The sequence below is a fragment of the Oryctolagus cuniculus genome, chromosome 7 (genome assembly GCF_051225735.1).
Source record: "Oryctolagus cuniculus isolate XC-2025 breed Fujian yellow rabbit chromosome 7, ASM5122573v1, whole genome shotgun sequence".
Classification (NCBI taxonomy): domain Eukaryota; kingdom Metazoa; phylum Chordata; class Mammalia; order Lagomorpha; family Leporidae; genus Oryctolagus; species Oryctolagus cuniculus.
The window spans coordinates 112,702,053-112,728,698 of record NC_142873.1 but is presented as its reverse complement, the minus strand read 5'-3'; the positions used below and the strand labels follow the sequence as shown (position 1 = coordinate 112,728,698).

The window sequence follows — 26,646 nt, the reverse complement described above, 5'->3', positions numbered from 1 at the left end:
AATAGAAGAGGAGGAAGAAGGAATTAAATTTTCAGAGAGAATGAACAGAATACAAATAACAAATCATCAAATAACATAATTATTGTATTATTTTTAGTTCATTAAACTTTATTCTATAATATTAAAACATGAGTACAAGCTCATTTTTCACTAGAATTTGTAAAACTTACCTTTGTACATTCCTCTCGGATTATTTATTAGCATTAAGATCTTGAATGTGGGGCAGGTATTGTGCCATTGCAGGTTAAGCCATTCCTTGGGACACCTGCATTCCATATAAGAGAGCCTAGGATGGAGTTCAACCTCTGCTTCCAATCCAGTTTTCCACTTCTGCACCTAGGAGATAGCAGTTGATGGTCCAAGCACTTGGATTCCTGATCCCATGTGGAAGATCTGGAAGGAGTTCCTGGATCCTGGTTTCAACCAGGGCCAGCTCCAGCTGTTGTGAGCATTCAGAGAATGAACCACAATGAACCAGCGATGAAAGTTCTTGCTAACTCTCTCTTTCTCTCCTCCTCTCTCTTTCAAATAAATAAGTAAATAAATCTTGGAGAATTGAAAAGTCAGAACATGTGGAGAAAGTGTTCCACAGAAAGACGACTGTTTTCCTCCCTAAAAGCACTCAAACAGGTCCTTATGCAGAGAAACTTCAAAAGTTTATGGAAAATGGAATTAAAAGATAAATTTATGTAGGTGCAAAATATTTTAAAATCCGTGCATACTCATGTGTTAGCCTTCAATATAATTTTCAGAGACTTATAATGCTTCAGCTTTTCTCCCATCTCACTGACCCCTGCTTACTCATTCTCTACACCTTACCTCTGATATTGCACCTTCCTGGAATCCTGTCATCTCTTTACCCCTCATTATCCTTTTTCTCTCAACAGTTGCCCTCTAATCTCTGCACAGCAGCCAGATTAATACTGAGAGGTATGGTGACAGAGAATTATTCTTTTAATAAAAATATATTTCATTAATATTATATACAATGCATTAATTCTAGGTGCCTGGTACACAGTGATGTTCAAAATGAATTTTGTCTTTTTCATAAAAGCAATAGAAATTATTAAACATTTTGAAGCATCATAAGGTTTACAAGCCTGAGAGCTCTGTCACAGAGAATACAATGGAAAAAGATGAGAGCACGAAGGAGGAAGCACAGGGCTATCTGATTCAGAAGAGAGCTAAAGATAGGAGGTGACTGCTAAGAGGAAAACTCGAGACATCTCTGAAACAAATAGCTCAGACTATTTTAGAAGAAAACTGACAGGACACATTGAGAAACAGTCTTTAGGGACGGTGCCGTGGCTCACTTGGTTTATCTTCCACCTGCGGCACCAGCATCCCATATGGGCGCCGGGTTCTGGTCCCAGTTGCTCCTCTTCCAGTCCAGCTCTCTGCTGTGGCCTGGGATGGCAGTGGAGGATGGCCCAAGTGCTTGGGCCCCTGAACCCACGTGGGAGGTCAGGAAAGGGCACCAGGCTCCTGGCTTTGGATCGGCGCAGCTCCAGCCGTTGCGGCCACTTGGGGAGTGAACCAGCAGAAGGAAGACCTTTCTGTGTGTCTCTCTCTCATTGTCTGTAACTCTACCTGTCAAATAAAAAAAAAAAAGAGAGAAATGGGTTTTAAAGAGAGAGGAATGGGCTGGCACAGTGGCATAGAAGGTTAAAGCCTCTACCTGCAGCACCAGCATCCCATATGGGTGCCTGTTCAAGTCCCAGCTGTTCTATTTCCAATCCAGCTCCTTGCTAATGTGCCATCGAAACCAGTGGAAGATGGTCCAAATACTTGAGTCCTTGTACCCATGTGGGAGACCAAGAAGAAGCTCCTGGCTTTGGCCTGGCCCAGCCTTGGCTGTTCTGACCATTTGAAGAGTGAACTAGCAATGGAAGATCTCTCTCTCTCTCTCTCTCTCTCTCTCTCTCCCTTTCAAATAAATAAATGAAAATCTTTAAAAAAAAAAAAAAAAAGGTGAGAAAGAAAGCTTTCTGGTAAGTCTTGATTTTCTTTTGTGGACAGCCAAGAATAGAGGTATCATTTGCTAAGCTACAGGATATCAAAAAAAGCGAAAATCATGAGTTTGTTTAGGAATGTTTTAAGTTTTTTTATTGGTGACATCAGGTAGATAGTGCAATGTATCTTATTCAACATAGTATCCAGCACCTAATACAGTGTGTGTTTCAAAATAAATATTCAATCCGTATTCATTAACTAATTGAGGGTAGCAAACTACCATTTGTTGTACTGACTCTAATGGGCATTTTACCTACTTCATCTTATTTAATCCTGCACATTAGTACTGCGATTCCAATTATACAAAGTAGGGGACAAGTCTAGGGACATTAAGTAACCCAACAAAGAAGCTAGAGAATAAAGACTAAAACTCAGGTCTGCTTACTTACAAATCCCATGCAAAGTCTTTGTTCTTGCCTCCCCCTTTCCAACACCACATAACGTTTGTTTCATGGAAATGTAACAGCTTCTTCCACTCTGACTTAGAAAATTTCTTTTCTTCCCTGAACTCCTTTCTCTTCTCTAGCTGAAGTGTGCACTCTTCAGAACAAAATTCCGCTATTTCTCCTTTGCTTCTACTCAAGATTAGGGCAGGGAGTCTGCTGCCTTCTCCACAAGCACTTTATTCCAGACAAATAAAAATTGAAAAATGGAAAATGCTCCCAGTGATACAAGATTATGGATGCACCCATTTAATGTGTATTCTTCAAAATTTTCAAGGAAGCTGAAATCTAATTTCATCTATTACATGATTGTACTAAATTACTTAACCACATCAAAGCATCAATGGCCTCACACTCTGGGGAGGCACATTGTAAAATTGTTTTCAAGTATATAATGCAGTCTCTCAGGTGCTTGAGAGAAAGAGAGAGACGCCCATCCCCAAGTATAAAGCTTCCCTTACACTTCTGAGATCAAAACAACAGAGCTATTATTTGAGAGACTGGATGAAATACCAGAGCCATTTCTTATTAGCTTCAGTCATTAAAGAGAATTTAGTAGCCTGGCAAGTTATGCTTTTTTCTTCCTTAAAAAAAAAAAGCAATCTTAATGCAATGAAAGAGCCAAAGATTTTGAAGATCAAGATTTATGGGTAAATTTCTCACTAATTACATTGTTTTCTGCTTTCAGAAAAGAAGACCAAAACTCATTTTCCAATTTTCCTCTGCATCTCAGGCTAAATATTTTAAGAAAGCAAAAAGGGATGTTAAGCGTATTGCCCTTCACTAACAGCAAGGAAAGTTACTACTATGCCACCACTACTACTACAAGTTCTAATGAAAAATATCATGTGGAAGTCTATTCTCCTGAGGGCCAGCACTGCGGTATAGTGGGCTGAACTTCTGCCTACAGTGCCAGTATCCCATACAGGCACCGGTTCATGTCCTGGCTGCTCCTCGTCTAATCCAACTCTCTGCTATGGCCTGAGAAAGCAGTGGAAGATGGCCCAAGTACTTGGGCCCCTGCGCCCATGTGGGGGACCCAGAGGAAGCTCCTGGCTCCTGGCTCTTGGCTTCAGATTAGCCCAGCTCCAGTTGTTGTGGCCATTGGGAAGTGAACCAGGTGAACAGGAGTGATTGAGGTGAACAGGGCTTCAATTCTAAGGTAAGACCCTAGGAACCTCAGAAACATCCCCTCATCTCCTTCTGTCTCCTGACAACAATGATTTTGAAAGCCATGGGATAGTGGGAATTCAGACCTTGTATGAAGAAAAGAATATTTGAGAAGGAAATGCAGCTTAGTAATTAAAGTGTAGGCACTAGGTCTGGATTATTCAAACACTTCCTAGCTCTGAACATTGTACAGGTATTTCCCTTATTCTGTACTTCAGTTCCCCTCAGTAGGCAGGGATTAATGTACTGAGCATAGTATTCCTTGTGTTTATATTGGCAAACTTTTCATCGCTATAACAAAATGCCTGAGGCCGCTAGCTTACAAGAAGAAAATACTTACTTAACTCACCGTTTTAGAGGTTCAGAGTTCAAATACAGGCTTAGGCTTTAGCTCTGGGGAGGGGCCCATGGTGGAAGGTGGCTCACATACAGAGGAGGAAGTACCTGGCAAAGAGGGAAGCAGAGGCCGGCGCCGCGGCTCACTAGGCTAATCCTCTGCCTGCGGCGCTGGCACACCGGGTTCTAGTCCAGGTCAGGGCACCAGATTCTGTCCTGGTTGCTCCTCTTCCTGTCCAGCTCTCTGCTGTGGCCTGGGAGTGCAGTGGAAGATGGCCCAAGTGCTTGGGCCCTGCACCTGCACGGGAGACCAGGAGAAGCACCTGGCTCCAGGCTTCAGATCAGCCAATGGAAAAGGAAGACCTTTCTCTCTGTCTCTCTCACTGTCCACTCTGCCTGTAAAAAAAAAAAAAAGAAAGAAAGAAAAGGAAGCAATGAGAGAGAGAGACTGTGCCCAAGAGTAGAATTTTCTAGCAACCCTTCTGCAAGAGCCACCTTCCAAGGACATCTTCCCAATGATCTAAGGATCACCCATTAGGTTCCACTTCCCAAACACTGTAATGGGATTACATTTCCATCATCTTAGTACCAACCTATGACTTTGGAATTTAAGTCTTGTATGATTTTTTTTTTTTTTTGACAGACAGAGTGGACAGTGAGAGAGAGAGAGAGAAAGGTCTTCCTTTACCGTTGGTTCACCCTCCAATGGCTGCTGCGGCCGGCGCACTACAGCTGGTGCATCGCACTGATCCGAAGCCAGGAGCCAGGAGCCAGGTGCTTCTCCTTGTCTCCCATATGGTGCAGGACCCAAGCACTTGGGCCATCCTCCACTGCACTCCCTGGCCACAGCAGAGAGCTGGCCTGGAAGAGGGGCAACCGGGAAAGAACCCGGCGCCCCGACCGGGACTAGAACCCGGTGTGCCGACGCCGCAAGGCAGAGGATTAGCCTAGTGAGCCGTGGCGCTGGCCAAGTCTTGTATGATTTTGAGGGCCAAAACATATTCAAACTCCAGCTGTGTTGCTGTGATTAGGTAAATCATAATTTCAAGAAACACAGGAGAGTCCCAGGCATGTGGTTTGTACTCAGTAAAGGCTATTATTGGTACTCTGCTACACATTTTATCTTATTTAATGGTTGCCATATTTGTTTTACATTTTATGAGTGAATTGAAGCCTGAGGAGGTCAGGGAATTTTCCCAGGTCTGCAAAGCTAAGAAAGACATTTTTTAAAGAGAAGACAGATTCGGAATCCAGTTCTGATTCTCGAATTCCAGACTCTGTAAAACATGACCATTGTTCAATGCCTCTGAAGATACACAGCTCTCCAAAACACATCCCTCCCTCACCTCCAATCCCCTTTACTAATTCCTCAGCCACAGATTCAACTGCAAGAAAAGACAGATGGCAATGGAAATTCTTTCACCTCTTTCAGGGTTCACAGAGGGAAAGGTTGAACTGTCTCCCCTCCCAGCCTGGGCTAAGCCACATGGATATCTGACCTTTGGAAACTGAGTTCTCAGACGTCAAGGGAGGCCCATATTTTGAATTCCCATTGTCGATTTCTGGCAAATTCATGAGGGGGAGCTCTTGGAAAATGCCACAGGCCTGGGGAAGTGCTGAGCCCTGCCCTGGGAACTCTGCTGGGTGTCGTGAAGAGAGAGTGAAGGTGACTGACCATTTGCAGTCAGGACCATAATGAACTGAAGTCTCACAGAAACCATAAAGCCAAAGCAGAGGAAGGGCTGGGACCCACAGAGCAAACTGGAACCACTTGTGAAAGAACTAAAAGGATGTTTTCCCAAAGGCTGGACACAGGCTTGGTCCAGTTTCCCAGGTTCCCTTTCCATTCACAGATGGATGCTGAAGAAAATAAATTTTGAGTAAAAATCACTCTGCGCCTTGTGGTATTGGGTTTCCTCAGGGGGATGAAAGAATGTGGCATTTGCATTCACATGACCCTGATGTCTCTGAGCCTCCCACAGCACCCAAAACACTTCTGAATTATCTTGAAAATGCATTCTTAATTATGACAGAGTTTTCTTTAAAGAATCTCAAAACCAGAGAAGGGATTACCTTTATGAGGCACAGACCACGTGTCAGGTGCTGGGCTGCCATCATAAACCCTTCCACAACCCTGTAGTTACTGTCCTCACATCCCAAATGAGGCTTGGAAAGTGTAAGCAGCTTGCCCAGGGTCACAGAGCCAGGAAGTGGTACACTGGCATGCAGCCTGCCCAGTGTGAGTGGCAGAAGTCTTCCTGGGGCAGGAGCTGTGGCACAGTGGGTTAAGCCTCTGCCTACAGCACTGGCATCCTATATGGGTGCCATTTCCAGTCCTGGTTGCTCCACTTCCAATCCAGATGCTTGCCAATGTGCCTGGAAAACCAGCAGAAGATGGCCCAAGTTCTTGAGCCCCAGAACCCACACAGGAGACTGACATGAAGCTCCTGGTTTTGCCTGGCCCTACCCAGGCTGTTGTGGCCATGTGGGGAATGAACCAATGGATGGAAGATATTCTCATTCTCTCCCTCTCTCTCTTTCTCTTTCTGGCCCTCTCTGCCTCTTTCTCTCTGTCTCTCTATAACCCTATCTTTCAAATAAGTAAATAGATATATATTTTTTAAGAAAGTCTCTGCACAGCTCTCTGACTTCTGATGGAGTCTTCTTGTCCATGCCTCAGTACCCTATGCAAGGTCCCTGGACAACATCTCCAAGGTCTGTGTTTTCAACATTGGTTTGAATACCTGCTATGAGAAGAAGTCCAATGCTACTTTCTTATTGTAGTAAATTAAACAAACACAGAATTTATCACTTTAACAATTTGAAAGCCTACAATTCAATGTCATGTGGTATACTCACAGGGTTGTACATCCATTACCATCTCAATGCAGAAAGCCTTCATCACTCCAAAAGGAAACTCCATACTCTTTAAGTTGTCAGTCCTCATTCCCCATATCTCTGGCTTTCCGTCTGTATGATCTGCCTATTCTAGACTATTCTTACATATTAAATGATACAATACTTGGCCACTGTGTGTGACTACTATCATTCAGTGTAATTCTGTCAGGGATCATTCACGATGTAGCATTTTTCAGCACTTTACTACGTTGCATGGCTGAAATCTATCCAGTGTATAGATACACCACATTTCAATTATCTGTCCATCAATTGGCAGGCATTCATGATTTTTAATTATTGTACTTAGGTCTGACATCAGTAGTCTTATACACATTTTTAGAATACATGTTTTAAATTACTTGGTGTATCCATTGGATTAGAATTGCAGGTTCATATGATAATCATATATTTAATTTGTTGAAGAATCACCCAATTGCTTTCCACTCTGTTTATACCACTTGATGTTCCTACCAACAACATGTAAAGGTTTCAGCTTCTCCACTTTCTCACCAGCACTTTTTATTTTCTATTTTGTACTATTTTGCTTTTTAAATTATAGCTATCCTATTGGCTATAAAGGGGTATAACACCGTGGTTTCTTATTTGTATTTCCCTGATGAGTATTGACATGGAGGAATTTTCCGCATGCTGTTGGTGATCTTTGTAGCTTCTTTGGAAAAATGTCTACTGAAGTCTTTTCCTTGTTTTTAAAAGTGGGCTATTTGTCGTTTTGATGTTGAGGTACAGTAATCATTTTTATATTGTGAATATAAGATCTTTATCGCATATATGATTTACAAATAGTTTCTCTCATTCTCATGTTTTTAAATTTTTTATTTATATACAGGGAATAAATTTTATGAATTTCACATATACGACTTTAAGATCAATTCGGGACATGCTCAAGCTGACTTACCTCAAACGATAGAGTTAGAAACATACCAGGGGAATCCAATACAATCCCATCAAGGTGGCATGTACCAATGCCATCTCACTAGTCCCAGTGATCAATTTCTGTTCACAATTGATCATAATGATAGGACTAAGAGCCAAAGGGAGCACATAAACAAGACTAGTGTCTGCAAATACTAGCTGATAGAATCAAAAAGGGAGAGAACGATCCAACATGGGAAGCGAGATACTCAGCAGACCCATAGAATGGCAGATGTCCTAAACAGCACTCTGGCCTCAGAATCATCCCTTAAGGCATGTGGATCCGGCTGAAAAGCCCATGAGAGTATTTCAGGCATGGAAAGCCAAGACATTCTGGGGAAAAAAAAAAAAAGACCTAAATGAAAGATCTCTGTGAGTGAGATCCCAGTGGAAAGAACAGGTCGTCAGAGAAGGAGGTACCTTTCTCTGAAGGGAGGAGAGAACTTCCACTTTGACTACGACCTTGTCTAAATATGATCAGAGTTGGTGAACTCAAAAGGCTTCCACAGCCTTGGCAACTCATGACAAGAGCCTAGGGTGATTACTGATGCCATAAACAAGAGTGTCAATTTTTTTATTTAAGTCAACAACAGGAGTCACTGTGCACTTACTCCTCATGTAGGATCTCTGTCCTTAATGTGCTGTACATTGTGATTTAATGTTATAATTAGTACTCAAACAGTATTTTTCACTTTGTGTTTCTATGTGGGTGCAAACTGTTGAAATCTTTACTTAATATATGCTAAATTGATCTTCTGTATATAAAGAGAATTGAAAATTGAATCTTGATGTGAATGGAAGGGGGGAGGGAGAGGGAAAGGGGAGGGTTGTGGGTGGGAGGGAAGGTATTGGGGGGGAACCATTGTAATCCATAAGCTGCACTTTGAAAATTTATATTCATTAAATAAAAGTTAAAAAAATAAATACAATTTTAAAAAAAGGAAAAAAAAGATCATAATGATACTTCCTACTCTACTCTCCACTCCTACCCCCCTCACTCCCACCCTTCCTCTTTCCTTCTTTATTTTTCTTTTAATTTTTACAATGACATACTTTATTTTATTTGACAGTTAGAGTTATAGACAGTGAGAGAGAGATAGAGAGAAAGGTCTTCCTTCTGTTGGTTCACCCCCTAAATGGCTGCTATGGCCAGTACTACACTTACCCAAAGCCTCTTCCTGGTATCCCATGCGGGTGCAGGGGCACAAGCACCTGGGCCATCCTCCACTGCCTTCCTGGGCCACAGCAGAGAGCTGGACTGGAAGAGGAGCAGCCGGGACTAGAACCCGGTGTCCATATGGGATGCCGGCGCCACAGGCAAAGGATTAACCAAGTGAGCCATGGCGCCAGCCCCACAATGACATACTTTCAATTTACCTTATAATCACAAGCTTTCTCTCTTCTCACTTTCTTGATGGAGCAAAAAAGTTCTTAATTTTGATGAAGTATAAACTGCTTTTTCTTTTATGGCTTGTGCTTTTGGTGTCATGTCTAAGAAATTATCAACAAAGCCCAGGTAATGAAGGCTATTTGTGTTTTCTTCTAAGAGTTTTATAATTTTAGGTCCTATATTTAATCTTTGATCTATTTTGAGTTACATTTTTTTATTTAGTGTGAGATACAGATTCATCTTCATTCTTTTTTGTGTGTTTAAACACCTAAGAATAATTGTGTGTTAGTTACAGAGTTCAACCAATAGTATTAACCAGAACAAAAAAAAAATACTAAAAGGTATAAAGTATTAAGTTGTACATCAACAGTCAGTACAATAGCCAATCAAGTCACTATTTCTCATAGTGTCCATTTCACTTCAACAGGTTTCCTTTTTGGTGCTCGGTTAGTTGTCACCGATCAGGGAGAACATACTGTATTTGTCCCTCTGGGACTGGCTTATTTCACTCAGCATGATGTGTTCCAGATCCCTCCATTTCGTTGCAAATGACCGGATTTCATTGTTTTTTACTGCTGTATAGTATTCTATAGAGTATATGTCCCATAATTTCTTTATCCAGTCTACTCTTGATGGGCATTTGGGTTGATTCCAGGTCTCAGCTATCGTGAATTGAGCTGCAATAAACATTAAGGTGCAGACAGCGTTTATGTTTGCCAATTTAATTTCCTTTGGGTAAATTCCTTTTGGCTAAGATCAAGTGTAGTATCTGTTCTTATCAGTTTAATATTTTTTTATCTCAGTTAAAACCTTTACATGTTTTCCACCTATAATGTCAATTTGATGAAGTCAATTCTTTAAGCCTGCATACAAAATCACTTTGAAGTCTGAACCTACTATCTGATTTGTAACCCATCTTTGTGTCCTCTGAAAATAAGACACATTTGCCTTGAATGTCACCATCTAAGCATCTATCCTGACAAAACAGCACCAAAATCTTCAGATGCTTTCTCTCTCTTAAAGAAACAACAACTTTTTTCACCTTGAAGGATCACCAGGCAGCCCTGGACTTCAATCACCTCAGAATAAATTCTTTGGAGAAAGAGCTTTCATATACATCCTGTATTTTTGTTATTCCTAAAATAATGAAAGATATTATAGGAAAAAACACAGGTTTAGTTGTAGTCTGTCAGATTTGTTCATAATGGCAACTTGCTTGAGAGGCTAAGAAAAGACATTTGAAGGAATATCCAGTTCCAGACCCTTCAAAAGCTCCAGTTTTCCAGAGGTTTTAGCTGTGTTTTCCAAGTCATCCAATAGGAACTTGAGGCCCTCACTGCCTGGCTTAATCAAGAGATGATCTGTACTCCTATCAGTATAAGTCTGTTCAACAGAGAGCAGGGGACAAAATTCCTAAGGGCTCTGAGCTAGGATGATGGCCACATCCATGTGAGGGGATGGATCTAATACAATGCTTCCCAAAATACCCAGTGTGCCACATGTTTGTATTTGTCCAAGATATGATAAGAAGATTGCACTACATGTAAACCTATGCATTATGTACTTCATTCAGAAAGTCTTGCATTTTAAAGTCTATCAGTAGAAGTTGGCAGTGTTCTTAGTTACAAAGTTGATTTTTAGTTTGGTTCAAGGTGTTTGTCTCGTTGAAGAAACTTTTCTTTGAGGAGCCAGATGCAGGAGAAAAGTTCTCCCCAAGAAGATGATGGATTTAATGCTTCCATCATGACCTGCAATTTTGTCACTTAGGGTGGAAGGAGAGTATCACTTTCCTTCACTCTGGGAACCATGCACACTTCTTGAGACTGTTAGTCCTAACCCCTTAGTTAATCTAGAAATTTCTGTAGCCTAGAAGTAGTATGGCACCATGGAAAGTGTACAGGTTCTGGGGCTATACCCACCACATTTAAAAGCTAATTTCCTCCACTTAACAGTGAAACCAAGAAATAACATAATTCTAAACTTCAATGTCCTTATCTATAAACTGTATGGGAATATCTACCTAACATGATTTTTAAATATATAAATATGTATCAAGTACTACGTAATTTTCATAGAAGGGCCTTCAAAACATTCACAGAAAATGCGATTAAAAGATAACGCCAGTTTTCCATGAACTTTTTGAAACCCCTCAGGTGAGATAGTAAATTAACATTTTCCTACTCTGACCTTCTCCTTCTCCCTTTGCTCCTCCTTTCTTCATTACACCCATGAAAAGTTTGTTTGAGAATATCAGCATATTCTGTCCTGCTACTACTTATTCTTATAATGATTATTCATTGTCCTATAAGATATTAGCCCCCTTGCCTAAAATGTAGACCCTTTCTCTCAAATAACTTGGCTTGAAGTTGTAGGTGTAACTTACATCTCATTCCCCTGTTTTGTCCATGTACTCTGGCTACAGCAACAGAAACATTTTTCAGGCTTTTAATATCTCTTTTTTCTTTTCACAACCACTTATTTTCCTTCTTTCTGATTATTCCAAATATAGAGATTATAAGGACCTATAGAAGTCAACCTAGGCCGGCGCACGGCTCACTAGGCTAATCCTCCACCTTGCGGCACTGGCACACCGGGTTCTAGTCCCAGTCGGGGCGCCAGATTCTGTCCTGGTTGCCCCTCTTCCAGCCTAGCTCTCTGCTGTGGCCCGGGAGTGCAGTGGAGGATGGCCCAAGTCCTTGGGCCCTGCACCCCATGGGAGACCAGGAGAAGTACCTGGCTCCTGGCTTCAGATCAGCGCGGTGCGCCGGCCGCAGCGGCCATTGGAGGGTGAACCAACGGCAAAAGGAAGACCTTTCTCTCTGTCTCTCTCTCTCACTGTCCACTCTGCCTGTCAAAAAATAAAAAAAATAAATAAAAATAAATAGAAAAAAGAAGTCAACCTCTACTGAGTTTACCAAAACCTGAAGCCTTGCTTTTCACCACTTTGTGCTTCATCCTCACCATCTCTGCTAACCCAAGTGCAAGGTATCCCTGTTGATGTAAACATCTCCATCTTTATTTTTTAAAGATTTATATTTAGAAGACTTAGGACAAAAACAGCACAAGAAGCTCTACCTAAATTGGAGGAATAGAGTGGACCTATGTGGAGGGTGAGGATGCACACAACTTAGGACCCCAGCAACTGAGAGCCTCCACACAAGTGTTGGAGAGTGAGGTGAGACCAAACTGCAGCAGCCCAGGCCACTGGTGAAAAAAACTGTAGGAAGAGCATAAAGGGAATTGGGCTTGGAGCCCCATGGTGGAGAGAGTACCTGCCAGACTAGAGGAGAAAAAAACAAAGGGGAGAGCACATTCTGTCTCTCTCTGGTCATCCTGCAAAGGCATCCTGTAACAGGGTGACAGAGAGCAGGCATCATTTTGGACATACATAACAGCTGCTCCAGCTTGTGTCTGTGCCCAGCAACCAGCGAAGCAGAGACTCCTGAGTCTGGTAGGGAGAACAGTGAGGGGACCAATTTCTTGTGACTGCAGGAGGCTTGTGTGCCAGAACTGAGAAAATTCTGAGGTTGATGTGGGAGGCCTCAGGGTGTTGCTGGGACATTGGGCAGCCACAGTGTGAGGATTCATACACTCAGGGCTCCCTGGTTACCTGGCGAGGAACATTGCTGGAAAATCTGTGCTTAGATTGAGGACTGCACAGATCCTTTGTGTGGTCCCTGTGGCAGAGAAGAAAAATAATATACTCACTGGGGCTAGCACCAAGGTACTGGTCTCCTTCTAGGAGAGGATCTTAGCTGAGTCTACTCCAACAGACAAGAAGAAATCTCCCCTTTGATAACTAAAAAAAGGAGATTTACCATGCCAAACCTGGGTGCATCACCCCAGACATGCCTTTCACCCTAGAAACTGAACAGAGCTCGCTGGCCACACACCACCACATCATACCTGCCTCAAGGTATTCCCTGAAAGCAGACATTCTACTAATCCACTCAGACATACTCCAAAGATAAGAGCCACCACGCCAAAAAAGCAAAGAAGAAACCAAGAAGTATCTCCAAAAACATTGAATAACAAATGTACCAATTCAAGACACAAGAATAAAAAAGACAACATGACACTCCCAAAAGAACACAACACGTCAATAGTAGATTATAAAGATGATGAAATTGAAGAAATGCCAGAAATAGAACGCAAAAAATTGATCAGAGGATTACTTAGAAATAATCAGGAACAAAAGCACAAACTAATGAATTCCATACATGACAAGAAAGCAAATTTCTCAAAGGAAATTGAAATTTTTTTTTTTATTTTTGACAGGCAGAGTGGACAGTGAGAGAGAGAGACAGAGAGAGAAAGGTCTTCCTTTTTGCCGTTGGTTCACCCTCCAATGGCCGCCGCTGCAGCCGGCGCACCGCGCTGATCCGATGGCAGGAGCCAGGATCCAGGTGCTTTTCCTGGTCTCCCATGGGGTGCAGGGCCCAAGCACCTGGGCCATCCTCCACTGCACTCCCTGGCCATAGCAGAGAGCTGGCCTGGAAGAGGGGCAACCGGGACAGAATCCGGCGCCCCAACCGGGACTAGAACCCGGTGTGCCAGCGCCACAAGGTGGAGGATTAGCCTATTGAGCCACGGCGCCGGCTCAGGAAATTGAAATATTAAAGAGAAATCAAAATGAAATCTTGGAAAGGAAGAATTCAATAGAACAAATAAAAAATATAGAGTGCAATGCATTAACAATAGAATCACTGAAGCAGAAGAAAGAATATCCAACTTAAAAGACAAAGCACAAGAAATTATACAGTCAACCAAACTGAAGAAGAAAAAATTAGAAAACTAAAAAACACTGTTGGGGATCTACATGATACTGTAAAACAACCCAAAAAACTATCCTAGGATAGTTACTGAAGGTGTAGAAAAAGAGAAAGTGTTAGAAGAAATTTTTAGGGAAATAAAAACAGAAAATTTCCCCAATTTGGAAAAAGTGACATCAAAGTTCATGAAGCACAAAGAACTCCTAATAGACATTACCAAAATAGATCACCACGACACATTGCAATCAATCCCACAACAAAATATAAAGAAAATATTCTAAGATGTACACGAGAGAAACAACAGATTACTTTCAGAGAATCTCCAGTTAGACTCATAGTGGACTTATCAGAAACCCAATAGGCTAGGAGACAATGGTGAGATTTATTCTAAGTCCTAAGAGAAAAAACTTTCAACCCAGAGTATTATACCCTGTAAAGCTCTCTTTTATGAACAAAGGTGATATAAAGACCTTACATGACAAACAGAAACTGAAAGAATTCGTCACAGACCATACAGCTCTACAGAAGATCCTTAAGAAACTGCTGCACACAGAAACATGGTCATCATTATGAAAGAAGGTAAAGGAAGGAAATCTCCCAGTAAAAGTGTACATGAAATCCAAAGTAAAAAATAGGAATATTTATGGAAATAGGGCAGGGCAAAGTCATTACTTATCAATAGTCACCTTGAATGTAAATGACCTTAACTCTCCAATTAAAACACACAGATTGACTGAAAGGGTTAAAAAAAGAAGTCCATCAATTTGCTGCCTACAGGAAACACATCTCACCAACAAAGATGCACACAGACTGAAAGTGAAAGGATGGAAAAGAGATTCCATGCTAACAGAAACCAAAAAGGAGCAAGTGTAGCCATTCTACTATCAGACAAAATAGACTTTAACACAAAACTGTTAAAAGAGACAAATAAGGACACTGTGTAATGATTAAGGGATCAATTCAACAGAGAGATGTAACTATTACAAACGTATATACACCTAATTACAGGGCACCTGGCTATTGAAAAGAAATGTAAAGGGATCTAAAGGGATACATAGATAGAAATACAAAAGATATGGGGGGTTTCAATACCACTTCTAGCAATGGACAGATCAACCAGACAGAAAATCAGCAAGGAAACAGCAGAGTTAATCAACACTATAGACCAAATGGAACTAACAGATATCTACAGAATTTTTCATCCTATAGTTGCAGAATACACATTCTTCACATCAGTACATGGAACTTTCCCTAGGGTTAACCACATACTAGGCCATAAAGCAAGTCTCAGCAAATGCAAAATAATTGAAATCATACCATGCATCTTCTTGTACCACAATGGAATGAAGCTGGAAATCAGCAACTCAGAAATCTTTAGAGCATATGCAAACACATGGAGATTGAGCAACATGCTCCAGAATTAACAGTGGGTCATAGGTGAAATTAAAAAATTTCTGGAAACAAATGAAACTGACAATAAATCATATCAAAACTTATGGGATATAAGCAAGAGCAGCGTTAAGAGGAAAGTTAATAGCAATGGGTGCATACATCAAGAAATCGGAAAGGCACACAATAAATGAGCTAGCAATGCATCTCAAGGATCTAGGGAAAAAAAGCAAACCAAACCCAAAACTGAAAGGGGAAAAGAAATAATTAAAATCAGAGAAGAAATCAACAAAATAAAAACAAAAAGCAATACCAAAGATCAGCAAAACGAAGAGCTGTGTTTTTTTAAAAATAAACAAAATTGACACATCAATTTTGATGTAAAAAAATTACATGAAAAAAGAAATGTAGTGGACACTACAAGAAACAATGACTTGATCAGCCCTTGTCCTGTCAAGGAACAACTTAAAACTATATCCCGTTTAGGGTTTTGTTTTTTTTGTTTGTTTGTTTGTTTGTTTTTTTGGTTCCGATTAATAATATTGGTTGAACTCTGTCATTAGCACACAATTATTCTTAGGTGTTCAAATTTAACTGAAAAGTGATCCCTGTTAAATATAAGAGTGGGAATAAGAGAAGGAGGAGATGTACAGTTCGGCACATGCTCAAGCTGATTTGCCCCAAATGGTAGAGTTAGAAACATGCCAGGGGATTCCAATTCAATCCCATCAAGGTGGCATGTACCAATGCCATCTCACTAGTCCCAGTGATCAATTTCTGTCCACAATTGATCATAATGATAGGACTAAGAGTCAAAGGGATCACATAAACAACAATAGTGTCTGCAAATACTAACTGGTAGAATTAAAAAGGAGAGAATGATCCAACATGGGAAGCGAGATACACAGCAGACCCATAGAATGGCAGATGTCCTAAACAGCACTCTGGCCTCAGAATCAGCCCTTAAGGCATTTATATCTGACTAAAAAACCCATGAGAGTATTTCAGGTGTGAAAAGCCAAGATACTCTGGCAAGAAAAAAAAAAGACCTAAATGAAAGATCTCAGTGAGTGAGATTCCAGTGGAAAGAACAGGCCATCAAAGAAGGAGGTACCTTTCTCTGAAGGGAGGAGAGAACTTCCAATTTGACTATGGCCATGTCTAAATAAGATCAGAGTTGGCAAATTCAAAAGGCCTCCAGAGCCTGGGAAACTCATGACAAGAGCCCCGGGTGATTACTGACTTCATAAATAAGAGTGCCAATTGTTAAATCAACAGCAGGAGTTACTATGTACTTATTCCCCATGTAGGATCTCTGTCCTTAATGTGTTGTCCAATGTGAATTAATGCTATAACTAGTACTCAAACAGTACTTTACACTTTTTGTTTCTGTGTGGTTGCAAACTGTTGAAATCTTTACTTAGTATATACTAAATTGATCTTCTGTATATGAAGATAATTGAAAATGAATCTTTATATAAATGGTTTGGGAGAGGGAGCAGGAGATGGGATGGTTGTGGGTGGGAGGGAGGTTATGGGGGGAAAAGCCATTGTAATCAAAAAGCTGTACTTTGGAAATTTATATTTATTAAATAAAAGTTTTAAAAAAGAAAGAAAAAGGAAATGTAACAGCAAACACCACAGAAATAAAAATAATCATCACAAATTACTACAAAGAACTGTGGCCAACAAATTGAAATCTAGTATAAATGAATAGATACCTGGACACATACAACCAACCTAATTGAGCCATGAAGACATTAAAAAAATATATATCCGGCTGGTGCCGTGGCTCACTAGGCTAATCCTCCGCCTTGCGGCGCCAGCACACCAGGTTCTAGTCCCGGTTGGGGCGCTGGATTCTGTCCCAGTTGCCCCTCTTCCAGGCTAGTTCTCTGCTGTGGCCCGGGAAGGCAGTGGAGGATGGCCCAAGTGCTTGGGCCCTGCACCCGCATGGGAGACCAGGAGATGCACCTGGCTCCTGGCTTCAGATCAGCGTGGTACGCCTGCCACGGTGGCCATTGTGGGGTGAACCAACAGCAAAGGAAGACCTTTCTCTCTGTCTCTCTCTCACTCACTGTCCACTCTGCCTGTCAAAATAAAAATGGTGCTGGGAAAACTGGATTTCCACATGCAGAACTATGAAGCAAGACTCCTTCCTTATACCTTATACCTTATACCTTATACCTTATACCTTATACCTTATACCTTATACCTCATATCTTATACCTTATACAAAAATCCATTCAAAATGGATTGAAGACCTAAATCTATGAACTGATACCATCAAATTATTAAAGAACATGTGTAGGCCGGCGCCGTGGCTCAATAGGCTAATCCTCCACCTAGCGGCGCCGGCACACCGGGTTCTAGTCCCGGTTGGGGCGCCGGATTCTGTCCCGGTTGCCCCTCTTCCAGGCCAGCTCTCTGCTATGGCCAGGGAGTGCAGTGGAGGATGGCCCAGGTGCTTGGGCCCTGCACCCCATGGGAGACCAGGAGAAGCACCTGGCTCCTGGCTCCTGCCAGGATCAGCGCGGTGCGCCGGCTGCAGCGGCGGCCATTGGAGGGTGAACCAACGGCAAAGGAAGACCTTTCTCTCTCTGTCTCTCTCTCTCACTGTCCACTCTGCCTGTCAAAAAAAAAAAAAAAAAAAAAAAAAAAAAAAAAAAAGAACATGTGTAAACCCTACAGACATTGGCACAGTCAAAGAGTTCTTGGGAAAGATCCCAAAGCATAGCCAATCAAAGCTATAATTAACAAATGAGATTACACCGAAGTGAGAAGCTTCTGTACCTTAAAAGAAATACTCAGGAAAGTAAAGGGGCACCCGACAGAATGAGAGAAATTATTTGCTAACTTTGCAACTGACAAAAGATTAATAACCAGAATATATAAAGAGATCAAAAACTTCACAACAACAAAACTAACAACCCAGTGAAGTAATGGACAAAGGACGTATACAAATATTTTTCAAAAGAGGAAATCCTGCTGTACATTGTGATTTAATGCTATAACTAGTACTCAAACAGTATTTTTCACTTGTGTTTCTATGTGGGTGCAAACTGTTGAAATCTTTACCTAATGTATACTAAACTGATCTTCTGTGTATAAAGAGAATTGAAAATAAATCTTGATGTGAATGGAAGGGGAGAGGGAACAGGAAAGGGGAGGGTTGCAGGTGGGAGGGAAATTATGGGGGGAGCCATTGTAATCCATAAGCTGTACTTTGGAAATTTATATTCATTAAATAAAAGTTTTAAAAAAAGAGGAAATCCAAATGGCGCAATAGACACATGAAAAAATATTCAGGATCACTAGTAATCAGGAATGTTCAAATCAAAACTACAATGAGGTTTCACCTCAGCCCAGTTAGAATGGCTTTCATACCAAAATCAACAAACAACAATTGCTGTCAAGGATGTTGGGAAAAAGATACCCTAATCCACTGTTGGTGGGAATGTAAACTGGGAAAACCACTATGGAAGACAGTTTGGAGATACCTCAGAAATCTGAATATAGCTCTACCATCTGACCCAGTCATCCCACTCCTGGGAATTTACCCAAGGGAAATGAAATCAGCAAATAAAAGAGTTATATGCACCCCCATGTTTATTGCAGTTCAATTCACAATAGGTAAGACATGGAATCAACCTAAATGCATGTCAACTGTAGACAAGATAAAGAGATTATAGAATTTATACTCTATGGAATACTACACAGTGGAAAAAATGAAATCCAGTCATTTGCAACAAAATGGATGAATCTGGAAAACATCATACTTAGTGATATAAGCCAGTCCCAAAGGGACAAACAACATATGTTCTCCCTAATCTGTGATAACTAATAGAGAACCTAAAAGGAAATCTATAGAAGTGAAATTGGCATTTTTAGCATGTTCTGAATTGCACATCTCTTCCCTCTCTTATTCCCACTCTTACATTTAACAGCGATCACTTTTCAGTTAAGTTTCAGCACTTAAGAAGAATTGTGTATTGATTACAGTATTCAACCAAAAGTATTAAGTAGAACAAACAAACAAAATACTAAGAGGGATAACATATCAAGTTGCTAATCAACAGTCAGGGTGAGGGCTGATCAAGTCACCGTTTCTCATAGTGTTCATTTCACTTTAACAGGTTTCCTTTTTGGTGCTCAGTTAGTTGTCACCTATCAAGGAGAACAAGTGGTATTTGTCCCTTTGGGATTGGCTTATTTCACTCAGCATAATGTTTGCCAAATTCCTAACAGTGATCACTTTCAGTTAAAATTTAAACACCTAAGAATAATTGTGTATTAATTACAGAGTTCAACCAATGGTACTAGAACAAAAAAAAATACTAAAATGGATAAAGTATTACATACCTCAAATGGTAGAGTTAGAAACATACCAGGGGATTCCAATACAATCCCATCAAGGTGGCATGTACCAATGCCATATCACTAGTCCCAGTGATCAATTTCTGTTCACAATTGATCATAAGGATAGGACTAAGAACCAAAGGGATCACATAAACAACAATAGTGTCTGCAAATACTAGCTGATAGACTAAAAAAGGGAGAGAATGATCCAACATGGGAAGTGAGATACATAGCAGACCCATAGAATGGCAGATGTCCTAAACAGCACTCTGGCCTCAGAATCAGCCCTTAAGGCATGCGGATCCGGCTGAAAAGCCCATGAGAGTATTTCTGGCATGGAAAGCCAAGACACTCGGGGGGGAGGGGGAAGACCTAAATGAAAGATCTCTGTGAGTGAGATCCCAGTGGAAAGAATGGGTCATCAAAAAGGAGGTACCTTTCTCTGAAGGGAGGAGAGAACTTTCACTTTGACCATGGCCTTGTCTAAATATGATCAGAGTCAGTGAACTCAGGGGGCTTCCATAGCCTTGGCAGCTCATGACAAGAGCCTAGGGTGATTACTGATGCCATAAACAAGAGTGTCAATTTGTTAAGTCAACAGCAGGAGTCACTGTGCACTTACTCCTCATGTAGGATCTTTGTCCTCAGTGTGCTGTACATTGAGATTTAATGCTATAACTAGTACTCAAACAGTATTTTTCACTTTATGTTTCTGTGTGGAGCAAACTGTTGAAATCTTGACTTAATGTATGCTAAACTGATCTTCTGTATATAAAGAGAATCGAAAATGAATCTTGATGTGAATGGAAGGGGAGAGGGAGTGGGAAAGGGGAGGGTTGCGGGTGGGAGGGAAGTTATGGGGGGGAAGCCATTGTAATCCATAAGCTGTACTTTGGAAATTTATATTCATTAAATAAAAGTTAAAAAAAAAAGAAATTGGCATTTTTAGAAACAATGACTTGAACATCCGTTGTCTTGACTTCTCAAGGAGCAGGGCTTTTTTCCCTTAATGGAGAATGGGACTGGGAATTGGAGAGAGAGGAGGAGGTGGGTTGTGAGAGTGGAGTGGAAAGGTGGGTATGGTGGGAAGAATCACAATTGTCCTAAAGTTGTACTTATGAAACTTGGCCTCATTAAATAAAGGGCTTCTTTGGGGGAAAATATTTTTATTTGTTTGTTTGAAAAAATTCAAAGAGTTATATATAGAGAGATATCTTTCATCACTGATTCCCTCCCCAGATGGCTGCTACATCCAGAGCCGGACTGGTCTTAAACAAGGAACCAGGGTCTTCCACAGAGTCTCCTATATACATTCGGGCCCAGCACTGAGTCATCTTCTGCTGCTTTCTCAGGTGCACTGGCACGGAGCTGTATCAGAAGTGGAGCGGGTGGGAATTGAAAAGGCACCCATATGGGATGCTAGCACTGCAGGCTGCAGCTTTATCTGTTGTGCCACAGCACCAACCTCAACACCTCCATCTTTCAATCAAGACTCAAATTCTCTGACCACTAATGTTCTCCTGAGTATCATAGGATCCCTCATTGGTCAGAAGGTTGAGATGGGTCATTCTCTAACATGGAGGTTTGGACTTACACATGCTCGCATGTGTTCATATTACCATCTCCAGAATGACTTCCCCATCAATTCTCCAGTGTTCTTGAAAACTCTTCCATTTTAAATCATTTCCACTGGGAAAGGCATTTACTTAAAAATCAAGCTATGCCTACAAAGAAGTAAGTAGAAGTAAGTAGAGAGCTACATTGATTTATGATCAATCACATGCTAGGCATTTTCTGTAGACTATCTCACTTTATCCCTAGAGCAATGCAATGGAGCAAGAATTAATCCCATTTTACATATGAGGAAACTGGGGCTTGTCAGTTTAGAAGCAGTGGAACTAATATTCACACTCAGGACTCTCTAACCTCCTTGCAGAAAACACTTTGAGAGTCTCCCTGAAAAGGGCGCATTCAGTTTTTGTTAATCACTGCCTGAGACTGATAGCACGCCATCTCCACATTTCTCCCAACCCATCATGAAACTTCTCTGATGAGTACAAGGTGCTTGCTTCTGACAACACAAGTATTCTGGGTGGGAAATGGGCTCATCCAGGAGTTTCCATTCTCCAGAGGCCTTTGAGTTGTTTTGCATGTAGGTTCTCAGTTCCTATTTAATGAACTCATTTTAACATACAACTTGCTACAAGTTGTGATAATCCACCCCCAGGGCTGATCTGAATACCTAAATCCTTCCCTAGATGCAGAAAAGACAAAGCCAATAAGAAAAACCTTTTATTTTGCCACTTTTCCCAGAGGCAAGGGCATTGCGGGCAACAGAGGGTAAGAAGAAAACTAAACTATAAAGAAATATTTGACAGTGGTTCCTTAATCGTGGTCTACATCTGCTGATCCAGCCAAAAGCAAGGGGGCAGAGGTGATCTTTGCTATGCCACAGTGAATAATGCAATCATATTTTTGATACCAAACCACATTTAACGGCCGTATAAATCCTGTCTGCCTCCATACCACACCTCATTATGTCACAAGAAATGTACGGCTTCTGGAAAATAACATGTGATCAGACCCATACCTTCATGCTGGGCTAGAGCACAATGCAGAGAGTGGTATGGTTGTTGCACCACTGTCCAGCTTCGTAGGAGCATGTACTGGCCTTGCCTACGAAGGTTCAACATTGATTTGCTGTGGAACATTAGGCAAAATACTCCACCTCTCTGGGATGCAGATTTTTCAGCTTCAAATTGGAGGAGAAGGTATTAGTATTCCTGTTTTACAAATGAGGAAAGTCACTCACAGAGAGGGGAGCAAATTGCTCAAGATCAAGGTAAAATATCTAGTCAAAGGGAATTTGCACAGCAAAACCGGATCTGTCTGTTCTTGACTCGTAAGCATGCGTTCCCAAAAGTAATCCCTAACCACGTGATCCTCCCACTTTACTAGAAGCATTAGGGAAAAAAAGACACTTGACAATGACATCCACAATTTGGGACATCTTATCTCAATATCTGGAATATCTAGATTCCAAAGAAGAGGGTGAGGTGTGGAAAGAATGAAATAAACACAATTCTAAACATCCTAGCTTGATCTCAGGGAGCGTTGTATGGGTAGTACACATAATTCAGACAGAAATGAACATAGAATGCATTTTCAATCTCTTGGAAATGAAAAGGAAGACGGCTGGGAAACAACTGTGCTTGGCTTGAGAAGAAGAAAAAAAAGGAGCATCTTGGATCGGTTTTGCCTTGTTTCCAGCTGCACGAATTGAAAAGCCGATTCCAGGTTCACTGCGTCATTCTCGAAGCAGTGAACAAAATCCTTCTTTGTTCTCTGGTGAAACTTATCTGTGAAGAGCTGCACTACTTCCTGTGCAATACAGCCCCGCAGATGTGTTGCAGGAGACCCACCCGGCTGTACTGCCTTCGCTCAAAGTCCAAGAATGGGCACTTTGTACTGCAGGGCTGAAAATGACACTCACTCGTGTGATCCCCACTGAGGTTACCAAGTGGGCAAAACTTCCTGCTCAGGGAAGGGGCCGAAGGCAGTGGGTGTGTGAGTGATTTTGTTTGGTTCCTTTGAGAATTTGTTTAGCTATTTATAGAGCTAAAAGAGAAATGGGGGAGGCTGAAACAGCACTGTGTTTTTCAAACTGTATTCCATGGAACCCTTCTGAAAGTTGAAGAGCTCAGGGGCTGCAGGCAGATGAAGGAGTGACGGAGAACAGCAGGCCTGGCTCCAAGGTTTCTCTTACCCACCAACACCAACAACAGTCAGGGCAATTCTACTTGAACAATTTCATAAGCTGGACTTATTACCATTTCATTCAAAGACTTAGATAGCTTTGAAGAGTATTTGAAAACCATAGTTGCTGGAGAAATGTCCTGTAGGGTAAGAACCCGTCCAGAACTTTATACTCAATCCTGCTAAAATACAGCTGTGTGATTTCATTGTAAATCTTATCCCAGTCAGTACATCTATAGAATGAGCACACAGCTCTTTTTTTTATTTTTTATTTATTTATTTATTTTTTTTACAGGCAGAGTGGACAGTGAGAGAGAGAGACAGAGAGAAAGGTCTTCCTTTGCCGTTGGTTCACCCTCCAATGGCCGCCGCTGCAGCCGGCGCACCGCGCTGATCCGATGGCAGGAGCCAGGATCCAGGTGCTTTTCCTGGTCTCCCATGGGGTGCAGGGCCCAAGCACCTGGGCCATCCTCCACTGCACTCCCTGGCCATAGCAGAGAGCTGGCCTGGAAGAGGGGCAACCGGGACAGAATCCGGCGCCCCGACCGGGACTAGAACCCGGTGTGCCGGCGCCGCAAGGTGGAGGATTAGCCTATTGAGCCACGGCGCCGGCCTAATTTTTTATTTATTTATTTTTTTGACAGGCAGAGTGGACAGTGAGAGAGAGAGAGAAAGGTCTTCCTTTACCGTTGGTTCACCCTCCAATGGCCGCCGCGGCCGGCGCACTACAGCTGGTGCCTCACACTGATCCGAAGCCAGGAGCCAGGAGCCAGGTGCTTCTCCTGGTCTCCCATGCGGGTGCAGGGCCCAAGCACTTGGGCCATCCTCCACTGCACTCCCGGGCCACAGCAGAAAGCTGGCCTGGAAGAGGGGCAACCGGGACAGAATCCGGCGCCCCGACCAGAACTAGAACCCGACGTGCCGGCGCCGCAGGTGGAGGATTAGCCTATTGAGCCGTGGCGTCAGCGCACACAGCTCTTAAAAGTGAATACATGGGGCCAATGCCATGGCATAGCAGGTAAAGCCACCACCCGCAGTGCCGGCATCCCATATGGATGCCGGTTCAAGTGCGGGCTGCTCCACTTCCTATCCAGCTCATTCCTATGGCCTGGGAAAGCAGTAGAAGATGGTCCAAGTCCTTGGACCCTTTTCCCATGTGGGAGAGCCAGAAGAAGCTCCTGGATCCTGGCTTCAGATTGGCACAGCTCTGGCCATTGAGGACAATTGGGGAGTGAACCAGCGGATGAAAGACCTCTCTCTCTCTCTCTCTCTCTCTCTCTGCCTCTCCTTCTCTTTCAAAAATAAATAAATCTTTAAAAAAGAGTGAATACACTACCATGCTTATTATATTTATCAAACTGATCCCAACCTTTCATACCCATTCACATTCACAAATATCTATTGACACATTCTTGGAGTCAAGCTTTGTCTACTTCCTGGGGAGACAAAAATGAAAAATAGAATCTCTTCAGGAATAATTTCATAGTTTGACCAATATACAAGAAACTAAATGAATTATGACAATAAAAGATGACGGGGTTGGCATTGTGGCATAGCAAGTAAAGCCGCCACGTGCAGTGCCAGCATCCCATATGGATGCTGATTCATGTTCTGGCTGCTCCACTTCCAATCCAGCTCTGTGAATGGCCAGGGAGTGCATGAGAAGATGGCTCAAGTCCTTGGGCTCCTGCACCCATGTAGGAGACCAGGAAGAAGCTCCTGGCTCCTAGCTTTAGATCATTGCAGCTCTGGCCATTGCAGACAATTGGTGAGTAAACCAGCGGATGGAAGACCTCTCTCTCTCTTTCTCTCTCTGCCTCTCCTTCTCTCTGTGTGTAACTCTGACTTTCAGATAAATAAATAACTAAATCTTTTTAAAAAAAATATGAAATATGTTCAGAAAAGGAGCAGTTACTTAAAACTAGGGATTCCAGAAAAGTTTTTTTTGGGGGGGGTGGGCGGGGGGGACTTCAAAAAAGAATCTGGTATCAAAGTTGTCTGAAACTGTAAATCCACAACCAATAATAGTGCATCAAGACTGAAAAAGGAATATAGGACACCATCAAAACAACTCACAGGTTAGCTCGAACAAGTGAGACCCTTGAGGGGTTCAAGTCAGCCATCATGTGGTTATCTGTTCAAAAACTGCTGAGAGGAAGAGCTCTGGATGAGAGAGAAATCAATCCTTCTGAGATGCACACCTTTCTTCTTGCCACCCCTAGGTTTAGAGCTCATGGTCTTCTTCTTTGGGAGGCCCAGACACAACTCTGGCATATCAGGAACTGAATTGATGGCCCAGAAGATTGAGTGAAAAGGTTAAAAGAGCATTTGAAGCAAAAGACTTTTGGGCTCCAGCTCAGCCCCACTACCAGTTGGTTGAGTGATTTGGGACAATTTGTTTAACTTTTGTTATCCTGCCTTTCCTCATTGTAAAATGGAGTGATAATGCCTACTTTATGGTGATAGTGTGCTGCCTTTGTCTGCAGTTTTCTCATCTATAAAATCCGTGGATTACACTGTGTGCTCTCTGAGGTCCTTTCAAGCACTGTGTTTCTCTGTAATTGCTCCTGGAATTGGAAAACGTTCTTCAGTGCACAGTGAACTTTCACAAGAAATATGGAATGAAAAATATTTTTTAGATTTATTATCTACCTGAAAGGCAGAGTTACAGAGAGAGAGGAAGAGATAGAGAGACCCTCCATCCACTGGCTCATTCCCCAAATGGCCACAATGGCCAGAGCTGGGCCAGGCTGAAGCCAGGAGCCAGGAGCATTTTCTGAGTCTCCCACATAGGTACAGGGGCCCAACCACCTGAACCATCCTCCACTGCCATCCCAGAAACAGCAGCAGAGACCTGGATTGGAAGTGGATTAGCCTGGACTGGAACCAACTCCCATATGTGCTGCAGGCAGCGCTTCACCAGCTAAGCCATAGTGCAGGCCCTGGTGTAAAAAATATTAAATCTGCTGGTGTACGCTGGGTCAAATGAGCAATTCATTACAACACAATAGGTATAGTGTTGTTCCAGAGGAAATCAGAAGAGAAGAAAGTCTTCCCTGTAAAATGGTTTAATTTTCAATTAATGTAGAGTCTGAGGCTCTTTCTGACATTTCTATTTGTGGGCCCAGAATTGAATGGGTACCAGCAGACAGTACAAGGTACACAGAGAGCCACTGTTGGTGCTATT

At 42.0% G+C, this 26,646-nt stretch overlaps 1 long non-coding RNA gene across 3 annotated transcripts in view; it reads right to left on the bottom strand.

The window, feature by feature from the left end:
• Nucleotides 1-26,646, bottom strand: part of LOC103350166 (uncharacterized) — a 95,241-nt gene that overhangs the window by 24,584 nt on the left and 44,011 nt on the right. Inside the window, exons 5-6 of one of the 3 annotated variants that reach the window (XR_016237327.1) lie at nt 1,314-1,590; nt 171-336 (exon numbers count right to left, since the gene is read on the bottom strand). This is a non-coding gene — a long non-coding RNA (uncharacterized LOC103350166). Of the gene's footprint in view, nt 1-170; nt 337-885; nt 1,591-26,646 lie in introns of those variants that run through there. The other 2 variants (XR_016237325.1, XR_016237326.1) reach the window with 2 other exon arrangements.